Here is a 21,959-nt window from a genome sequence, read left to right as displayed (position 1 = left end):
GTTCTCATCCCTGTTGCAGGTCTGAAGCTGGCACATCCTGTACCATTAGGAACTTGTCTTGTAAGAAAGGTAAAGGTTCTCTTGGTCTTTGGACATGAAGAGTTGTACTTGCTTTCGGGTGTGATGTCAGAGACCCAGGGAATTTTAAAGCCCGTTAAATGTCAACAACAGTCTTCCAGAAGATTAGTCGGCTCCAAAAGTGTGTTTCCAAAGTTGACCTGACTGTAAAGGGAGGACCTGGGACCGCTGTGATTAGTACTGGGGGCATTTTGCGGGCAGATCAGTTAATGATCACTTGGAGCGTGTGACTGAGGTCGATAAATGTGTCTTTCATACCAGTAAGTATTCTCTGTCTCTCTGACCTCCATGTAATAAAAGAGAAAGAATTTTGCACTTTCCACTCTCATTGCCAGAGCAGATGACGTTGTGATGATGTCTGATTCCCCTCTGGGTGCACTTTGGGCAGTAGGAACAAGGTTCAAGAAGAAGTAATAATTTTGGTCGTTGTAAATTAGTCATGTCTAAAAAACAGTAATTTGTGTTTTTGTCACTGACCTGGAGGCCCTGGACATTGTGACTATGCACACTTCAGCATAGCAGCCTCCTTGTATTGAGAAAGCATTCAGACCCATGACAACAGTTGATTGCCTGTTATGGTTTCTGATCCAGTTCTGGTACTGACTGCTCGTGCTGTTTGTGGAAAAGAAAAGAAGGCTTTATTGTGACGTGTTGGTGACCTTAAGCAGATTTAGTGCAGTATACGGTAATGTCAGGTAGAGGACAGACTTTCCACCCCACTTCTTTGAGGCAATTCAGAAACATAACCACATCAGACCTAAAGGAGAGGCCAGGGGTAGGAGGGGCAGGTAGGAGGCGTGATCCACTCGGGAACTTGTCTTATGCCCATGATGCTTTGGACCCTTAAAGAGGTATTGGTTGTTGAGTAACCCCGGTCTGTCTGGATGAGGAAACCCATCAACCACAAGTAAGCAACAGCCTGCGCAGGTTTGTCCCGTGCAGTGAACCCATGTTCCCTTACGGCAGACCGCCTGGGAAGACTGTAAAGGTCATGGGCCTTGGTGGAGGTTATGTTCCCGGCTGGACGGACGCTGCATTTGCGTCTCTCCACTCAGCTGACAGGGGTACCATAGTAGGCATCACATGTCCGCTTTATTTGGTTATATGGTTACCACCCAGCTTTGTTAAGGGTTTCGTGGGTTACAGGAGACCATAGGTTTGTCACTCAGTGTAGAGCCACCTGAAATGTTAAGAAGAGCAATGAAAAGTTATAGGAAGGATGGGAGCAATAGGAAAGGAAAAGACAGACAAAATGGATGAGCAGAGTGAAGGATGATGTAGGCAGTGCTGCATCAGTTTACCGGATAATGGTCGCCATCACCTACCACCAAAGATACAAGTAAAGCTCGGCAACTACTAGGATGGCATCAGTAAAGCTTCGGGATAGGCTAAGTAGGATTATGGGTGTCATCGGTTGGGTTATCGTCCTGGTAGTTGGAAGCAGATACGGTAGATCAGGTTGGTCATTACTACAGTTTGGTGAAGGTCGGTGATTTCTCCTAATGTAGCATAACATGGTTACCTGTCTGACGAGTAGTAAATGCGATTGAGAATGCGCTTTATGTCTGCCCTCCCTCTAACTCGCCCTACCCACACTCTTACACCTCTCCACCCCATCCCTCCACTAATTCTCTTACCCTTCAAAGTGCATTCAAGTTCTCCATTTGCTAATCTCCCTTGAAGTGATCTCCTTTAACCTCATCCTCCATTTCCCATATTTACACATTATACGAGTGGAGAGGTATATGAGAGAGAAACGCATCACTATTTTGCGTGTCAACCTTGCGCAGGGGCCATGCTAATCTCTGTATCATTCCAGTTTTAGTATATACATATACAGTACTGCCGAAGCAAGTATTATTTGCGAGAGGGGTGTATAAGATGGGGGAAGGGCAGAGAAATGGCAGGAGACAGGGCGACATGGAGGCGATGTGTTTGTGGCCACCCCGTACGGGATTAAGACGTCCGGCTATAGATAGATTGGTAGACGAGTAGCTTCCAGGTACTTAAAGAAAAATTCATCTTCAGTCACTCCTAGTCAATCTCTCTCCATTGTCTCCACACGGCCAATGCACCCGTCAGAAATATTAAGACATTGGGGTAGGACGATGGTGATGTGAAGATGGTGTTAATCAGCTTATCGATTCCACGACTCATTGGGTTTGTTATCATACGGTGTTATCAGGGGTTGCAGTAGGATGCTTTGTTAATCAGAGGGATTGGATTGAATTATTTAAAATGCTCTTAATTGCCCTGTATTTTGGTGGGGAAAAAGGTTAGGGTGATGATGATGATGAATTACCCCGTATTTTGGTGGGGAGAAGGAACAGGGTATGGGTGATGATTAGTGATGATAAAGATGATGATGATAATAATGAATTACCCCGTATTTTGGTGGGGAGAAGGAAAAGGGTTAGGGTGATGATGGTGATGATGATGATGATAGTGATTGTTATTATTATTATTATTATTATTATTATTATTATTATTTGAATGTGCTTATCAGTGAGCCTAATTAGAGATTATTTATACGGTCTTTAGAAAGGGAACGTTTAAAATATTTATTTAAAACACACACACACACACACACACACACACACACACACACACACACACACACACACACACACACACACAATATCTCTCTCTCTCTCTCTCTCTCTCTCTCTCTCTCTCTCTCTCTCAGCGTTTACTTCACGTATCACACCTTAGCACTCTTTTAAGCTATTTATATCTTTTACTATCAACATAATTAGCGTCAGTATCACACATTGGGATATTGAGGGGTTAAATGCAGACGAAATTGGTAAAGGCGCTACCAATCTCAAAAAAAAAAAATAATAATAATAATAAAGTGATTGATTTTACCTGTTACACCTGATCATTGTTTTATGTTATTTTATGTAGTTTTGATATCGACAGCAGAAAACAAGAGAAAATCGATGCGTGTAGAATAACTCGGTAAGGTGGAAATGTTACGAAACCCACATGGCTACTTAGAATACGTAGGCGGGATGCAAACTCAGGTACACCAAAATATTACCTGCCTGAGATTTACTTCCACCTGTGACCTCCCCATAGGTAAATAATTAAATATTATAGAAAGATTTAACTATACTATTTACTGTTAAGAATTGTTATGTGCAAATTGATCGCTGAGGTAGAGGCTTTACGAGAGTTGCAAACCTAGACTACACAGGTGGGGTTCGAACTCAGGTACACCACAGCCTTACCTGCCGCGGGATTTCCCTCTTCCTGTACCCTCCACAGTGGCATAGAAATTAGCATAAATAAAAAGTATTAAGGGGGACTAAATTAAATCCTCTGCTGTTAATGATTCTAAACTGATCCGGCCTCGCAGTTCAAAAAGGAGGTCGTGGTTACTAACGGGTGATTCAAGGTAGCAAGTCTACAGTAATCAAACGTATCAAGATTCGGCCACATTAGCTCCGGACCTCCCAATAGTAGCGTTCGTTTCTCGCCTATTTATGTGGCTTACCTGTAATCAGTGCCCAGGTGCATGGTGTTCTATACTCTCTTCACTCGTACTTGGCCTAGAAATTACCTGTTCTAAACTCTCAACTCTAACTTGGCCTAAAACAGGTACCTTCTCATTACAGTATCTTTCATTCTTCATTTTGCATGTTTCTTACCTATTTATATGGCTTACCTGGGATCAATGCCTAGGTGATCCTCTGTACTCTCTTTGCTCTAAATTGGCCTAAAACGACCTTGTGTTTTCATTCTTCTTCTTTCATGTTTTTCTCTCATTTATATGTCCTAACCTGGAAGCAATACCTGTGTTATGGTCTGTACTCATTTTACTCTCACTTGGTCCAAAATTGCCTTCCCATCGTCTTGTATGTTTCTCAGGCATAACAGTGTCTTTTTTCTGCCACAGCGTCACGTGAAATAAGCTGCAAAAGGATGAAATTTAGGTCAAGTTTAGGTGAACCGAGTATGGTTTGGCTCAGATTAATAAAGGAAGTTGTATAGGTCTGAGATTATTCTTTTTGAGCAATTATCTCGTTACGGTATTCAAATAATTATGCGCATATACCGGTATTTCAGTGTTTGGTCACTACTCGGCTGTTTATATGACCTTCCTGGAATTAATACTTAGACTCTTATTTTATGTAGTGTATTTAGTTTAATTTAGATTTATATACTGGGAAGTTGTATTGTCTAACCATTACTCCATTTGGGCATTTAGCTGTTAATGTATATCTGTATGTTGGTATGTTTAGTGTTAAGCTTAGAGTGATAGGGAAGGTGTATGTGCGTACAGTGTTTGATGTTAAGCTTAGAATGATAGAGAAGTAACAGGTGCGTATCAGGTGTACCGCCTAGAATGATAAATATGTTCAAATCTGGTGTTAAGCTTAGAATGATAGAGAAGTTATATGTGCACATACCTACAAAATATAAATGTTAAGATTCTTGAGGTTCATTGGTATGGGATGAGAATGCAGAGAAAATGAAAGTACGTTTGATAGGGTCGGATTCGATTCTGGGGACCCTCGGCAGTTCAGCACACAGTTTGACAATAGTGGTGCATGGTGAGGTGGCAAAGAGGGATCGAGATGGTAGACAGACAGTAGATTGAGGGGTAGATGACAGGGGTGGGGGCCATTGTGGTCATTGTATAGAAGGTAAGATGAAATAGGAAGAAAAATGAAAATGCGTTTGAAATGATGTATGCTAGTTCAGTTCTAGGTACTTTTAGATAGTGGTAGAGGGTAGAGGCAGTAGACAAGATGACAGATCGAGTGGTAGATGACAGGGGTGGAGGGCAATGTGGTCATATAGTAGTTACATAGAAAGCAAGGCGTAGTACGAATAACAGTAAAAATAGTTTGGAGTAGTAGGTTCGATTTCACGTAGTTCTAGGTAGTGGTAGAGATGGTGGATAGGTCGTAGATAGAGGGGTAGATGAGAAGGGTGTTGGGAGAGAAGGGGGAGGGGGATGTGACATATCGTAGTGGAAATAAAAAAGAAAAAACGCTTTAGTAATAGGACTCGAACCTGGGTAACCTTATCAGTTGAGGCTAAGGAGATGGGTGGGTGGGTTGCGTGGCAGCGGGTAGAGACGGTAGACAGGTTTGGGTGGCAGGTGGAAGCAGGAGGAGGGGTGGTTGACAGGGAGGGCGGGGGTGGGGTCAGTGCGGTCATGGTGGGGCAAAAGGGAAGTCGTAGTTACTAACGGGTAAGTCTGGTTTCTATGATTTTATGGGATGCTAGGATTATCAAGCTTCCACATTAGCTCCGGACCTCCCGCTTGTATGCTGCCGGCGGTTTTAATGTTAACCTTTTATTCGCAGTTGTTTGGAGGTGTAATGGAAGTTGGGTACATTTTTCGTGCCTTGTACTGATTACCGTACGATATTCGTACGTCTCGCGACCTCTGAACTGCACAACGAAGCGAATTTTGTCATATTATGTAAGCGTATTCCTATCTTTTCCTCCTGTGTTTTTTTTTTTTTCCCTCAAGGCTACATACATACATACATGTAAATATATGTACATTATATGTTTATGTATGTATATATGTGTAAGATTGGCTTTCTGATAATACCTGCTGATGTGTAGGTGTCCTCTTTTGATGGCTGTAACATGATACTAGGTTAAGTAATTATTTTGTCTGATCATTTAATTGCCAGCCACCATTTCTGTTAATGCAGACACTACCGTACTGTATATTGGATGAAATGGAGAGGGTTGAAAGATGTAATGTCAAATCACGTGGTCAGGACATCTCGTGTTTTGTATTCCTGCCTATTTCAGACGAGTTTAACCGGAGCCAGGCTGTTGTTAGTGTCGCCATAAACCCAGACGATTTTATTCAGCTGGATGAGTCATAGGATCCTCAGTGTTAGATTGAGGTTTTGTCAAGAAGTATGAGGCTTAGAGCGGTTTATTATGACACTAAAATGTAAGGTGATTATATAAATTAAAGTGTGCGGGCACGGCGAATGTATTCAGCTGAGAGTGAGTTGGATCCTTAAAATGTAAGACATAGAGTTTATTGGGAAATATTAGGCTTAGAGGGTTGCAGTCGGTAAGTGTAGGGTGTGGATATGTGAATGGAAGTGTGTGGACAGGGCGATTTTAATCAAGTGAGATTGACTCATAGGCTTCGTAGAGTGTTAGCCTTAAGTGTGGTGGAGAAATATGAGGGTAGGAGCTGTTTGTGATGTTAAAATGTAAGGTGTGTAGGCTATGTGTGAGTGGAAGTGTGTGTGTGTGTGTGTGTGTGTGTAATGGAAGGCTAAGAGGTGTGTGTGTGTGTGTAATGGAAGGCTAAGAGCTGTTTGTAATAATACTGAAATGCAAGGTGTGTAGGTGTGGAAGTGTGTGTGTGGGGGGGAAGGTAGGCTAATAGCGGTTAATACTAATGCAAGGTGTGGACGAGGGAAGTAGTGTGTGTGTGGGGGGGGGGGAATGGTAGGCTAAGAGCTGTTTGTTTAACACTAAAATGCAAGGTGTGGACGAGGGAAGTAGTGTGTGTGTGGAGGGGGGAATGGTAGGCGTTTGTTTAATACTAAAATGCAAGGTGTGTGCGAGGGAATTGTGTGTGTGTGTGTGTGTGTGTGTGTGTGTGTGTGTGTAAGTGCATGCGTGTGGGTGTAGGTGTGCGCGGTGGAGTTAGAGCGGGTGCCAGCCTGCCAGTGTCTCGGGAGGTCCGGAGCTAATGTGGAAGATAAACGCGCAGATAAAGCATGATCTTGACCATAAACTCTAGTACCCGTTAGTGACTACGACTTCCCTTTTGCCCACACCGGCCCGCATTGACCCCATCTTCCCATCGGGGGTCGCAGGAGTGTTTTGGTCAAGCCTTTCCAACCAGGGACGTGTTTTTCAGCTTAATTTCCCCCCCTTTCAGACACTAAGCTTTGGAGAGAGTAACCTGACCTGACCTAACTAATTGACCCAGCTTAACTAATCTAACCTAACTTAACCTAGCCTGACCTCTTCCTACCGGAGAGGTTAGATATCCGTCCGTAGGTGCTTCAGGTGTGTTTTAATTAAGCACCCCCCCCTCCCGTACGGTGGTCTTTTGTGGGTTGCTCAAGAAGATTAGCGCCGGAAATGATTAACCTGTTTGATACGGCGACACTTATTATTTTCATTTCTTGAACTGGAATATTTCGTGGACTTGATTATTTCTGGAACGAATATTTCCTGAACTTTATTATTTTTGGAACGAACATTACTTGTCCTGGAATGATTCTAGAACTGGAATATTTCTTCAGCTGGAATAATTTTTGACCTAGAACATTTCTCGAACTAAAATATTACATGAACTGAAATACGGGGTTAGGACAGTCACTGCTGGTGGGGAAAATTCCATGCCCTTCATTTTGTCCTCGGGGGGGAAAAAAAAATCATAGCAAAGTCCTCACACCTGTCACACTCCCAAGAAATGTGTGGCTCGTAGGAAAAATAAAAATTGAGCTGGAAGCGGGTTTGGGCAGGGCGGGGGGAGCGTTTGAAATGCGTCAGTCCCAGTGGGTGTTGATCACGTGACTTAGATACGTGCTTATTGTACAATTGGTCCTTGACGTGGGTGACCTCGGGCTGCCTCGGGTCGGGTTGGAGAGGGTAAGTAGGGTCCTCCTCGGTCTCGTCTATCACCCTACAGCTACCAGCCATTATGCAGATTTTTATGATATTTTTGTCGCGGTACCATGCAACAGTAACAAAAACAATAACAACGACGAGGGTGATAATAATAATAATAATAATAATAACAACAGCAGCTTTATTTCGTGTCCCCATAAAAAGATAATATTGCAAAGTTAAGCCATTTTAACATGAATGATGGTGATAAACAAACAAGGTTGTACAGTATATTGTAAAGCCTTCTGGTAGGAGAGGTCGCCATCCATCCACTTGCGTAATCTAGCCTAGTGATGGTCAGGTGGGGTAGAGCCCACGTAAAGGTAATTGCTGTACATGGGTTTTGAATTGCATCGTCCAAGCACCCTTAGTTATATCAAAATATCACGTCCAGTATTCATGGGTCTCAGTTTTGTGACTGTATACCTAAATTTAGCATACCTTTCTAACGATCTAAACGGTATATGGGTTGGATTTGCATTGACCGAGTGGCCATTGTTATTAGACAGAATTACAGGTTCAGTATTCGTACATTTCACCTCTGACCGTCTGCCTAAACGAATTGATTGCTGTATGCACTTGTAACTACTTCTGTATGTAATTGTATTTATTGAAGCAGGTGTATGACGTACGTTTCAGCTCTGACCGTCTGCCTAAATGTATTTATTCCTTGTAGTTTTGCTGTATGCACTTTGTAACCATTGACTATGTAACTGAATTTGCTGAAGGAGGTGTGTTGAAAGACCCACGACCCTCTTTAGTTGTGTGTGTGCTCAATACTTGTACAACGATGAATATTTAAGCCAATTAAAGTGATGTCGTGTTTATATGAGTATTAATTTCGTCGTCCAAACGCCGCACTGAGTCTTGTAGCGATGTAGTGTCTTTATCGATAATAGCGTAGGACGGACACCCTTATTTATGATTCAGAATTGCGGAGGGTATATGGTAAATATTTCAGCCAGTTAATCGTGATAGTGATGTACTTTTATGAGCATTAATTTCGTCGTCCAAACGCCGCACTTAATCTTGTAGCGATGTAATGTGTTTATGGATATTTGTATAGGACAGACACCCTTAGTTATGATTCAGTATTGCAGAGGGTCTATTCACACGGCCCTGTGGCGCAACGGATAACGCGTCTGACTACGGATCAGAAGATTCCAGGTTCGAATCCTGGCAGGGTCGCTGACATTTTCTTTTGCCATGGAAGAAGCAGGGAGTTACGGCCATTATTTATTTATTTATTTATCTGTTTACTTGTGAGTCGATTATATGGTTTCCCTCACAGTTGCTGGTGATGAGGGGCGTTGTAATGGCCGATTTTCTTGTGAGAGGCATGTAAGAAACTTGAAGCCATTGATTGAAAAGTGGATGAAGCCATTGATTGAAAAGTGATGGAAGTGCTGAAGCCATCGATTGAAAAGTGGATAGAAGTGGTCATTTATTGAAAAGTGGATAAAAGTACTGAAGCCATCAATTGAAAAGTGGTTGCAAGTGCTGAAGTCATCAGTTGGAAAGTGAATGGAAGTGCTGAAACCATCGATTGAAAAGTGGATGGAAAGAAGCCATCGATTGAAAAGTGGATGGAAAGAACCTATCGATTGAAAAGTGGATGGAAGTGCTGAAACCATCGATTGAAAAGTGGGTGGGAGTGCTGAAACCATCGATTGAAAAGTGGGTGGAAGTGCTGAAACCATCGATTGAAAAGTGGGTGGAAATGCATTCTACTTCGTTCATTAGGTAGTGTGATGGGATTTTCAGTGGTATGGAGGATTATTCTGTGGGATAGATATAAGAAATTTGACGCCATGTTTGTAGATTGATTAGAGATGCACGAGGCTCATTAGGTATTCTATAGACAACTCCATATACCTGCCTATTGTATAGCCTATTCCTTTTCCCACGCCACATACAGTACAGCGCAGCATAACATAGGAAAGAAATGGGATGACAGGTTATGAGAGGTTGGATTTATGTCTTAAAGAAGAGAATACTGATCAGTGAATGGATGTTGGTCATTTTCACTGGGTATTGAAGTTTGTCGTGTTTGCTTATGTATCCGAATTACTGTTTTTTTTTTTTTTTCTGCATTTTTAAACGAGGGAAATTTAGTGAGGATGGTGATGAAAATATACTCCCTTCACTCAAACTTGGCCCAGATTTTCGTCCTTTTGTAGCTTATTTCAGGTAGTGCAGTGGCAGAACGTGGCAATGTTACGGCTCTACATCCTTTCCACAGCACTTCTTCATGACTAGCACCGTATTCTAGTGTTAATCTGTTGTTCCTAAGCATTCACATTGGAGACGGGGAAATTTTGGTCAGGTTAGAGTAAGAAGAGTATAGTGACACGTGTACAGTAGCATAGGAATAGGGAGTCAAAATAGCATAGGAATTGAGAATCAAAATAGCATAGGAATAGGAAGTCAAAATAGCATAGGAATTGGGAGTCGAAATAGCATAGGACTAAGGAGTCAACATAGCATTGGAGGGAGTGGAAATAGTAATAGGGAGTTTTACCTGGACTACGGTAGTGCGTGTGTCGAGAATGATTTGTCCATCCATCATCCAATCCTGCGTTGCCCCATGAGGAGCGTAGGTGCCCGGGGCTAGGCAGTTGGTCCTGACATTTAAGATGAGAGTGACCAGGCTCACTCATCCCTGAGTGGCATTACGTGAGCAATAAACCCCAACCACCCCATGGATATAAACCTTCACCGGCTCAATCCGATTGCAGCGCAGTAATTACCGTACCCACGAACCACCAGGCGAATGATTTGTACTTTCCATATTATATTGTTCTGGACGTGAACCCGTGAACTGTATGCTGAACTTCCCCTTTTCCAGAGGTTCATCATTTTCCTTTAGTTTTAGTGGATAGGGATGAAGTTGAGGGACGTCTGGATAACCGGGACGTGGAGGTACCCGGCTATATCTGTGCCACCCCGTGAAGGCGTCCCTCATCGATACCATGTTGTGAGAAAATATGTGTGTGTGTGTGTGTGTGTGTGTGTGTGTGCAGGGCCCGTTTAAGGAAACTCCCTAGCACTTGTTCCTTAGTGATTTATTTGTGGATATTGCTTGTTAATATCCTTTTGTACGTTATTTATGCGGAGTATGGCGTTATTAGATGGATTTATATAACACAGAAGAGGACAGTAAGGTGTGAAAAGAAAATAAATCGCTTAGGTAAAGGTGTTGGGCGCTTCCTTAACCGACAGGAATACGGGGCCTGGGTATATTAGAAGGATTTAACACTGATGAGGGCAGCAGGGCTTAATAAACAAAACGAATCGCTTAGGAAAAGGTGTGAAAAGGTGTTTGGGAGCTTCCTTTACCGAGAAGGGTAGGGACTTAAATAGGGATCTGGCTGTAGTAGAAGGATTTATTTACCAGAAGAGAACAGCGAGGCACAGTAAACAAAGTAAATCGCTTAGAAGAAGGGATTAGGGAGCTTTCTTAACCGAGGAGAGTAAGGACCCTGGTTATATAAGGATAAATCTCTTAGAAAATCTCTTAGGAAAAGGTGTTGGGGTAGTTGCTGTAACCGAGAAGAAGGATCCAGGTGTTTGAATCGAAAAATCAACTGTGCTCACCAGGGCTCGAACCTGGGACCTTCTGTGTGTTAGACAGATGTGATAACCACTACACCATGAGCACTTGGTAGGAAAGGGAGGAAAGACGTATAGAATCGCTGCCTGAACCCGTCTCGTGCAAAGAAAGTAGGGTAATAGTTTTTTTTTTTATAAGAGCTACCTGCATAAAATAGGTGGAAAGTGTGTGTAATAGCGATATCTTTGTGTGTAATGTTATGAGGTGTAGAGATTTGAGACAGAATTTTAAGAAGCGGAGAAGCCCCTCACTGAAGCCGTCCCGTGGAAAGGAAGTACGTTAATGTTTTCTTGTAAAGATTTACCTGCATACGATAGGTGGAAGATGTGTGTAATATGTCGATATCTTTGTGTGTAATATCGTTTTGAGGTATAGAGAATTGAGGCATAGAATTTTAAGAAAGAGAGAAGCATTTACAGCCCCTCACTGAAGCCGTCCCCTGCAAAGGAAGTAAGTTAGTGGTTTCTCATTAAAGTTACCTGCATAAAAATAGGTGGGAAGTGTGTGTAATAACGATACTTTATAATATCGATATCTTTGTGTATAATATCGTTACGACGTGTACTGAATTCAGGCATAAAATTCTTAAGGCTTTCAGGGATCAAAGCCAGTCTTAGTTAAGCTGAATGAAATTGTGGATTGATTGCTAGTATATATTTTGAAAAGGACTGTCCTCTTTTAAATGGGTTTAATGAAGATGGTCACCGCACTTTGAATATAAGAGAATTCCTTTTCAGCTGGATAAAATGGTCTGTTGGTTACCACAAGAAAGGAAAAATATATAGTCCTTTTGCTGAAGGATAAAAATATATTATTGTCCAACATCTTCAATTGAGAAATCTGTTAGCCCTGTTAAAGTAATTTCAGGTCAGCTTAGGGTAATGTTGGTCATGTTAGGTCCCTTTGGGTTATTTAGATCCACTCGAATCCATTACATTTATTTATGGTCAGTCAGCTTAGTTCAGGTCCATCCATACCGTTGTTCCATTCAGTGCTGTTCTTGCTGTTACCGTTGTTCCATTCAGGGCCATTCGTGCTGCTACCGTTGTTCCATTCAGGGCCATTCGTGCTGCTACCGTTGTTCCATTCAGGGCCATTCGTGCTGCTACCGTTGTTCCATTCAGGGCCATTCGTGCTGCTACCGTTGTTCCATTGAGGGCCATTCGTGCTGTTACCGTTGTTCCATTCAGCAATAGATAGATAGATAGTTAACCCCATTCGGATTCATCAGAGCCTCCTCTTGCCCGACTAGCCTCATATCACATCCAGTTTGGTAATTATTTTCTTATTCATTTGTTTTTCCTTCCTCTGTTCTGTTGTAAAAAAAAAAAAAAAATATACGAGCCTTTTATGTTAGTACTGGGCGGTCCAGGTACAGTTAGGTCCTTCCATGTCATGTTAGGTCATTTCACGTGATTTAGGTTCAGCCGAGGTCAGGTTACGTCCATTTAGAGTCACTCAGCTCCTTCCTGTCCTTCCCTCTCCTTTCCTTTCCTTTCCATTCCTTCTTTTTCTTTTCCTTTCCTCTCCTTCTCTTTTCCTTCCTTCCTTCTTTCTTTCCTTCCTTCCTTCCTTTAAATATTTTTTCAGTTTGGTGCTGTTCCTTTATTTCTTCACCAGTTATTTTCAAACTTGGCTTAATTTTTCATTTTTCCCTTTTTGGGGGGACGTGATAACTATACTCTTTTTACCTCAACTTGGCCCAGATTTTCGTCCTTTCGCAACTAATTTCACAGCTCATAGCATAATCAGATAATACTACAACTCAACATCCTTCCCATAGCGCTTTTTCGTGACCAGCTTTATATTAGAGTGAAAATCCATTGTTGCAAGTGAGCATTCATGGTGAAGAGAGATTGATTTTAGGCCAAGTTAGCGTAGAAGTGGTATAGGCAAACCCAATTAGGCCAGCCGAGATCCAGCGACATCCATTCCCATCAGCTTGGTATCATTCTGGTTAGGTTAGTAGCTTAATGTTTAGACTAAGATCAGTTCAGGACTTTTATGTCATACAGGGTTAGATACTTTCAGGGCACATAAAATCCACAGACTTGTTAGGTCGGTATACTTTTGATCGATCCAGGTCACGCGTGCAGCCTAGTCAGGTCACTCACGCGTACACCCAGGTCAGGTCACTCGTGTTGTCTGTTCAGTGGCTAGTGTTTGCGATGTGAGAGTTAATTTAGGTTAGGCCCGTGGGACTGATTCTATTGAGGGTTGGGGTGAGTGGAGACGAGTGTGTGGGGTGGGATGCTAGTTGGTGGGTGGCAGGGTGTGATGGGGACAGTATAGCATGTGGATATGGGCGGTGAAGGTGGTTTGGTAACTGAGGCAGTGGCAGTCGCTTGTATGATATTCGCCGCATGGGATAAAAAATGGGTGGGATGCGTGGAAAGGAATGGGTGGGATGGTTGGAGAAGCATGGGTGGGATGGACGTAGGAGGTGGGACATAGAGGTTGCTATGAAGCTGGATGCCGTAGGTAGACTAGTCAAGGTAGGAGAAGGAAAAAATGGGTGGGAGAGGGGGATGGGATGGAATGTGGTGAAGTGAAAAGTGGGAGAGGGGGATAGGATGTGGGGGAATGAGAAATGGGAGGGGGAATAGGATGGGACGTGTGGAGAATGAAAAATGGGGGAGGGGGTGGGATGGAATGTGGTGGAGTGAAAAGTGGGAGAGGGGGATAGGATGTGGGGGAATGAGAAATGGGAGGGGGGATAGGATGGGACGTGTGGAGAATGAAAAATGGGGGAGGGGATGGGATGTACAAAGTTAGTGGTGAGTGGTAAGGTTATTGTATGAGGGAAGTCATTGGCATTGAGTCTTGGGAAGATTGTTAGAGAGGCGAGGAGGAGGGAGGGTAGGAGGAGGGTGAGCTGGGTAGAGTGGAGGGGATTAAGGCCACCTAGATACCCACAGTAGATGACCTTGGTAGATGGACTGGAATGTTAGGGGTAGTAGGTAGGATGCTGAGAATACAGTGTTGAGATGGCCATTGCAAGTTTGCCAGTAGTCACGAACAACAGAAATGAAGGGAGGGGATTGGAGTGTATTTTATTATTATTATTATTATTATTTAAGAGTGAAGTAGTTAGAGCTTCAGAGGGAGTGAAGGGAAGGTTCCATGGAAGAAGAGTAGTGATTGGAGAATTTGACTCCATCAACCTGGGAACGTATTCCTGGGTCTCCACGCTATGGTGGAGACCAATAGTTTTTCCTCAGTTGTTCTTCCTTCCTTACGCACGTATTTTTCTTTTCCTTCGTTCGTTCCTTCGTTCGTTCACTTGTTCCTTCCTTCGTTACTTGCTGACTTTTCTTGTTTTCTTTTTTCTTCTTTCCACCCTTTCATTTTCCATCCTTCCTTCCTATGGCACATTTATTCATATTGGTTCTGTTTATTCATTTCATCGCCAATTCGTTTCATACTTGGCACAGTTGTTCGTTTGGGGGATTCAGGTTTTATGAAAAGTTTTTTGGGGGGTTAGAGGTCAGTCCATACAACCGCAAATTTTGGAATCCTGTGTCCTTTGTTCCTTAGTCATCATGGCAATTCGCTCAGATGTATATTAGTGTACTTGTGCTGTGCGGAAATGCTGACAGTGTATTGATTTATTTTTGCTATCTTATGATTTTATGGCTCTTTGGAGAGGTTTTTCAGAACGAATGAGTTAAATACAGCTTTGACTCCCTCTCTACTCAGGGTTTCTCGGAAGTGGAATTAGATTTTCAGGTGATAGCAAGAACAAATACAGAAGACGTTCTCGGGGTGAAGGGGTGGATCATTTCAAGGCCTAAATGCATATTTTACTGTACAGTACATCAGATCTTGTATAGTGTTGGGGACCGTTAGTCACGGCTGTCCTGGACAGGACAGTTAGATACATTGGTACCTTAGAGCTTGGATAGTGTTAAGTGCTCTATGTACGGCCATCCTTAATAGATAACTACATAGATACATAGCTAAATAGGTTAATGTAGATTTAATATGTACTGTAGCATGTACTCGTATACATCATAAAACATTATTAATTATCTCCCTCTGCTATATACTGTATATATATATATATATATATATATATATATATATATATATATATATATATATATATATATATATATATATATATATAATGCCAGACGGCTGTACCTACAGTTCATACCGTATACTATAGGGTACCTACGGCGACAATAGTTCATTCAGACTTTGCCTCATTCATCTTCATTCTCTTACCTATTGAAGCCGCCGTGCCTCTTGTACCATCCAATTTATTATACCATATTGCTGTAGGTCTTCCTCCCCTCATTCTCCCATCAGGTGTACGATCAAAACACTTCTTTGAGTCGAGGATGTGGAAGACAAGTGTGAGTTGGCTAGGTTTTCCACCATACACCTGAGTGAAAGCGTTCTCCTGTGCCTGTCACATTTTGAGCCCCGTCATTTAAGCACCGTTGTGCATTATCACCAAGTCTGAAATTTGTGCAACAGGGAGAGGGGTGAGTTTTCATAGGCTTGCGTTCGCGTGTCATAGTGGAGTGCATCGTTTTGGCCGTACGGACGCCGGGGAGCGCTATGCCCCTGTGGCGCAATCGGTTAGCGCACGGTACTTATAGACAGTGTACGCTGCTAAGCCATGCCGGGGTTGTGAGTTCGAGCCTCACCAGGGGCAGCAATTTTGTTGGACCTTTACCGCTTACCTGGTGATAAACTTTGGCCGCAGGCGTCTGGACTAATGCATGTCACAGTCATTGCTGCACCCATTGCCTCACTGGCCTGATCATGCCTGCCCGGGAGGATCGATACGGCGCTCATTTGTTGCCGAGTTTTATCCAGGTCGCTGCAGATTCATTCCTCTCTTCCCCCCCCCCCCCCTTTTTTTTTTTCAGTTATGGTTGCATGGTGATAAATTTTGACCGGAGGCGTGTAGTCTGATGCTTGCCAGTCATTGCAGCCTCTATGGCCTCACCAGCCTGATAATGCCTGCCCTGGAGGATCGATACAGCCTTCATGTGTTGGCTAGTTTTATCCAGGTTACCTCTCGGATTTGTTTTTTTCATGTACTGTTGAATGGTGATAAATTTTGGCCGGCGGCGTGTGGTCCTGTGCTTGCCAGTCATTGCCTCCTGTATTAGCTTCACTGAGTTGATAAATTCCTGGCTTGAGGGGTCAGTACGGTGCTTATTTGAGGGCAGGTTTCATTCAGGTCGCCCTTTAGGAATTTCGTTTACCATTTGCTGGTTACCTGGTGATAAACACTGACCAACAGCGTCAAGTGTACTGCATGCAAGACCAGCCTTTCCCTGTATTGCTTCACTCGGCCCAGCATCCCATCCCTGGGAGATCGTTACGCCTCTCAGTTGATGCAAGTTATATCTACGTCTCCTCTTAGCAATTTTTTTTCTCTCTCCCCGGCCGTTTACCTTTGGGCGGCAGCGTGTGGTGTACTGCTTGCAAGATCATTCCATACCTGTATTACTTCACTGGGTCCACGCATTCTTCGTCAGGAAGGTCGATAAGGCGTTAATTTGTTGCCTAGTTCTGTGCACGTCACCGTTCGACCTTTTTTTCTGTAATATCGTTTACGGTTCTCCGGCGATACAAATTTTGGGAGGCGGCGTGTGATGTGCTGCTTCCTTGTTAATTCCTTGCTTGTATTGTTTCCGTAAGCCCACACATTCTTACTCTGGAGGGTCGGTGTGGCGCTCATTTGACGGCAGGTTGGCAAGTTTTACCCCCTTCCCCTTCCCCCGCTTCTTATATTCATGGGTAGGTTTTTATGTATCTTATATTTTTACCTGTTTGAATGTGATCATGTAAAACTGTGCCAAACTGAGTCCTCTTAGGTTCGTTCGCCAGAGCTTTTATTGTCTTCTGTCTTGACGAAGTAGTTAGTATCGTCATATTTACACGGTGTTTCTGTAAGGGAGATTGGGTGTCGTGGATGAATATTGCAAAAGGAACTGAAATTTGTCTCTCATGGTGTGGACTTTGGACATTTATTGATATTCCATTTCAGCAAACTCCAGACGATTTTATCCAGCTAAGAATGTGTCACAGTAGCGTGGTGCGACACTAAAGATACTGACCTCGAACATGCTCTTTGTTTATATATACCCCGTCTAAGCTTGAAGTTGTGTAGATTAATGGATGGTTTATTCGTTTGTCTTCACTCAGTCACAAACACTTCGCTGTCAAATTAGAGGGAATTTTAAATGGACACAGCTGGAAAAACAGGTCGTTCTCGGATATTAGTTTAACGTTATGGAGATTTCGCTTGTAAAAAAAAAAAAAAAAAAAAAAAAAAAAAAAAAAAAGGATTCACCATAAATACGACTTCCCTCAAATATATTCTGAAAATTTCCTTGATCCCGAAATGAAGTTGTCGTTGTTGTTGTTGCTGTTGTTGTCGTGGCCCCATGCTGGTCAGAAATGTGGACCCAGTGGACTGCAGGCTTACGATGCCCTTCTGGAGTCCACCCTTCTCCTTTCAGGGGATTGGGAGGTTGCTGAGAAACGTCTGTATAACCAGGCAGTTCAGGAGCCGCCCGGTTTTGTCAGTGCCACCCCGTGAAGGCGTCCTCGCAGACGTGGATAATTAAATTCTGAATAATCGCAATTTTTTTCCCATGAATTTAATACCGTAAATAAGAGGAAGAGAGAGATCAGCTTTCTCCTGTAGGTATCATTGAAATTTGTAGTAGCGATATGTCTGTAATTTAATGGGGAATTTAAAAAAGTGACGTAATCGAGGGCTGATTCTATAATGAATAAATTAATAAATAAATAAGAAAAAAAACACGACGTTAACAGTTTACGGGCCTACCGTATTTTCAAGAACGTATTATTCGTTTGCTTGTCATTTTTCTGGCCAGGTATCTCAAAACACCAGGACAAATTAATGTTTCTTTCCCCCACCAGTATCAGTTTTAGACCCTGGATGATGTCAAGATCAACCAGCAGGCACAAATTTAAGGACGCCAAGTTTTCCAAGTCGATGTCTCTATACCTTGATGTCATCCACAGGCCTGTTAATTCGTATTTGAGATTAGATTTTCCCTAGTATATTTCATAACTTTTACGGAAATACATTTAAAGGAAGAAAGGACTGGGAATGGTAGTAGTAGTAATTGCAACCCCAGGCTTATCGGAACGTATATCCGGTGGACAGTTTGCCAAACTCCCCTTCTTCTGCAGTTCACCAGCCTGTTTTGGGGGATAGGGAGGGACTGAGGTCATACCACTGCCACCACCTGAAGGCGTTCCTCTGGTTTACGTGTTAATTTAAATTTAGTTCCGAGCGGTCTCCTGTCGGCTGGGGTTGGTGGCGCAACCCTGTAATCCGGCGACTCGGAGGCCTGAGCCAGCGGACGGCTTGAGGTGAGGATCACTGCTGCGGGACTCCCCATGTTGAGTGGGCGTCCGCACTAAGCTCGGCATCAATATGGCCACCCTTGGGGAGCCAGGGGCGTCCAGGTTGTCTAAGGAGGTGTGAACCGGGCCAGGGGGGAAACCCAGCAGCCAAAAGCACCCGTGTCGAGCAGTAGTGGGATCGCGCCCGTGAGTGGGCGGCCCGTAGTAGCCTTGCCAATACAGGCGGACTTGGCTCTACCTTTTGGTTTTTGTCGTGTATTTTTAGTGTCCTGGAACAAATGTTAAATGGTGATTACATGCTCCTTGAATCTGTTTAGGTCTGCTGATCAGCACTCAGAAATATCAGTTGATACAAATACCGGTAACTCTGTTGGATGGCTGTGTAGTGTATCTCGGATCGATGCCAAGCCATGATGGTAAAAGTCATCTTGTCTCCTGTAGTGTTTTCTTCTAACGAAACATTTGTTGCTACTAATTCACTAGAAGATGTATGTACTGTACTTAGCTTGAATGCGTCACTTGTGGCTGTTGGATAGGTGAAGGGCTCTAGACCCACCAAAACAACACTTTCATATAGTAGATACTGAACATGATATATATTTGGTTTTCTGTGTTGTTAAATTCTTGTTTTCTGGGCGCCTCGTATGTACTGTTATTCAGATGTTTAGATAAATATCTTTAGGTTTATTGATCTTGGTGCTTATGGCTTGTACTCGTTAAGTTGAAGGTTTTGGTCGTGTGTGGTTGGTGCTGATGTGGCAACACCGGAATATTGCTTAGTGTGCAGGCAGGTGATCCCAGGGCCTCAGCGCCATGCAAAAACAAACCCCACACCCAGCCGAACATGAATTTCGAGCACCCTCTATCCCTTGTAATATCTAGGGCGTGGGAAGGTGGTGATTGTTTTGTAGAGAATAATATGTTGTGTGGTGATCGTCATGATGTCAATAGGGTCCCATGGTGTAATGGTTAGCACTCTGGACTTTGAATCCAGCGATCCGAGTTCGAATCTCGGTGGGACCTCGTTTTAATAGACTTCAGCTGATACTGTCAAAAAAAGACACAGGATCAGCATTTCGTATATGAATAATTACATATCCTGTGTACATGCCCAGCTCCTCTGAAATCACGCTGGCTTAATGGTTGACGAACTGTCTCATTGTTGTATTGTACTGAAGGTTTATAAGTGGAAGGTGACGTGGTAGGGCATCGTTCTAACAGACCCCAGCTGTTACTGTTAAAGATCAGAGGACTGTCGGTTCGCACATGAATTATTACATATTCCGTGTACATGTGCAGTTCTGCTGGCTTACGGTTGACGATCTTTTATACTGTACTGTTGTAGAGAAGGTTTATAAGTGGAAGATGACGTAGTTTGGATTTGTCCTATGCCATATTTGGAAACTTGCTCCTCAGGGAATCTACTGTATCTTTCGCGCCTGTATTTGTTGGAGGTAATTCTAACATTTCCGTTTTGGTATCGAGGTAGTCAAGGGTGATTAGGTTTGTGTATTTCCTTTAATTACACAGGTATTGCGGCATTTGCGTGTCGGTCCCATGGTGTAATGGTTAGCACTCTGGACTCTGAATCCAGCAATCCGAGTTCGAGTCTCGGTGGGACCTGTGGAATATACTTGTTTAGGGCAAACGGGTTATTTTCCTCTCTGACCGTTTGACTGGGGTTCTTTTGTGTCGTATCCCTTCTGTTAGTTCCCCAAGGATGTTTCTTTCATCACGAGCATTGCAAACACAACGTCTGCAACACGGGTGTAAGCGCTCACCATCTACTCGTACGCTGAGTAGCAAGCCAAATGATTCTGGTACGCCAGGGAACTCTTCGTTTACTACGTTAGATGGTAACTATTAAACCCATTATTGCCCACGGTTCCTAGGTGTGGGATTTGCATGAAGGGTACTTGGCGTACCGCCCTCCACCCATCAGTCCATAGTGGCAAAGCACATATAGGTCCGTATCTTGAGACTTCCCCCATTATGAACTTCTGAAAATGCCTAGAGGATCATGGGCACCGGTGGGTTAACCAGATTGAGGCATGGTGGTCCAGTGGATTAATGCGTTCCAACCAGATGTGGTCCATGGGGGTTTATAGCAAGGGTCTTGGTTAGGGATTATTATTCACAATGCCACTTAGGGACTAGCGTGTAAGCACTCATCTTAAATGCCTGGCCTGAGTACACTGCCAGGCCCTGGGCCCCTACGCCCCTGATGGGGCAGCAAAGGATTGGATGGCAGACAGACAGAATGAATGACTATAGTACTTTCTTGACACGAGTGGTGCGGTATGCCTTGCACGCCCATCTCACGCCAAAGTATGAAAACCCTTTGCCTTGCACCCCGATGGACGCCATTTTTGTTTTATCTTTGCTACCGCCAGACGATTTTATTCAGCGTAGAACACTGTAGTAGTGAAGGGGGTTTAGTAAGCAGGATGTCTAACCCCCACCTACAATGTGATTAATGTTTTCGTAAATGTAATGTTTGGAGATGGTAATTCAGGCCCGGCACTTCAGGGACTTAGGGTGATTTCAGGAAGTTCAGGCCATCTGAGGAACCTGATTTTCCTTCATCACTTCGGGTCCGTTGTGGCACTTGAGGTCATTATAGCACTTTAGGTCCATTATGGCACTTTAGGTCCATTATGGCACTTTAGGTCCATCACGGCACTTGAGGTCCATCACGGCACTTGAGGTCCATCACGGCACTTGAGGTCCATTACGGCACTTGAGGTCCATTACGGCACTTGAGGTCCATTACGGCACTTGAGGTCCATTATGGCACTTACGGTCCATTATGGCACTTTAGGTCCATTATGGCACGAGGTCCATATGGCACTTGAGGTCCATATGGCACTTGAGGTCCATTATGGCACTTGAGGTCCATTACGGCACTTGAGGTCCATATGACATTTTAGGTCCATTATGGCATTTTAGGTCCATTATGGCATTTTAGGTCCATTATGGCATTTTAGGTCCATTATGGCACTTTAGGTCCATTATGGCACTTTAGGTCCATCACGGCACTTGGTCCATTATGGCACCAGGTCCATTATGGCACTAGGTCCATTATGGCACTTTAGGTCCATTATGGCACTTGAGGTCCATATGGCACTTTAGGTCCATTATGGCACTTTAGGTCCATTATGGCACTTTAGGTCTATTATGGCACTTTAGGTCTATTATGGCACTTGAGGTCCATTATGGCATTTTAGGTCCATTATGGCACTTGAGGTCCATTATGGCACGTGAGGTCCATATGGTACTT

General features: G+C 43.4%; 5 non-coding genes and 1 pseudogene across 5 annotated transcripts; 4 read left to right on the top strand and 2 right to left on the bottom strand.

Annotated features, from left to right (window-relative positions):
* Nucleotides 1-1,823: 1,823 nt before the first annotated feature.
* LOC145396638 (U6 spliceosomal RNA) lies at nt 1,824-1,924 on the bottom strand (annotated as a pseudogene).
* A 6,889-nt stretch (nt 1,925-8,813) lies between these two features.
* Nucleotides 8,814-8,886, top strand: TRNAR-ACG (transfer RNA arginine (anticodon ACG)). Its single transcript has one exon. It is a non-coding gene; the product is annotated as a tRNA-Arg (tRNA).
* Nucleotides 8,887-11,286: 2,400 nt separating this feature from the next.
* TRNAV-AAC (transfer RNA valine (anticodon AAC)) lies at nt 11,287-11,359 on the bottom strand. The gene has a single exon. It is a non-coding gene; the product is annotated as a tRNA-Val (tRNA).
* A 4,523-nt stretch (nt 11,360-15,882) lies between these two features.
* Nucleotides 15,883-15,977, top strand: TRNAI-UAU (transfer RNA isoleucine (anticodon UAU)). The gene is made up of 2 exons: nt 15,883-15,920; nt 15,942-15,977. It is a non-coding gene; the product is annotated as a tRNA-Ile (tRNA).
* Nucleotides 15,978-19,630: 3,653 nt separating this feature from the next.
* On the top strand, nt 19,631-19,702 carry TRNAQ-UUG (transfer RNA glutamine (anticodon UUG)). The gene has a single exon. It is a non-coding gene; the product is annotated as a tRNA-Gln (tRNA).
* A 528-nt stretch (nt 19,703-20,230) lies between these two features.
* TRNAQ-CUG (transfer RNA glutamine (anticodon CUG)) lies at nt 20,231-20,302 on the top strand. The gene has a single exon. It is a non-coding gene; the product is annotated as a tRNA-Gln (tRNA).
* Nucleotides 20,303-21,959: the final 1,657 nt, after the last annotated feature.

The sequence above is a fragment of the Coenobita brevimanus genome, chromosome 38, assembly GCF_032717465.1.
Source record: "Coenobita brevimanus isolate Jiangsu-jjx chromosome 38, ASM3271746v2, whole genome shotgun sequence".
Classification (NCBI taxonomy): domain Eukaryota; kingdom Metazoa; phylum Arthropoda; class Malacostraca; order Decapoda; family Coenobitidae; genus Coenobita; species Coenobita brevimanus.
The sequence above is the reverse complement of the archived record's forward strand: the minus strand, read 5'-3'. Positions and strand labels throughout refer to the sequence as shown.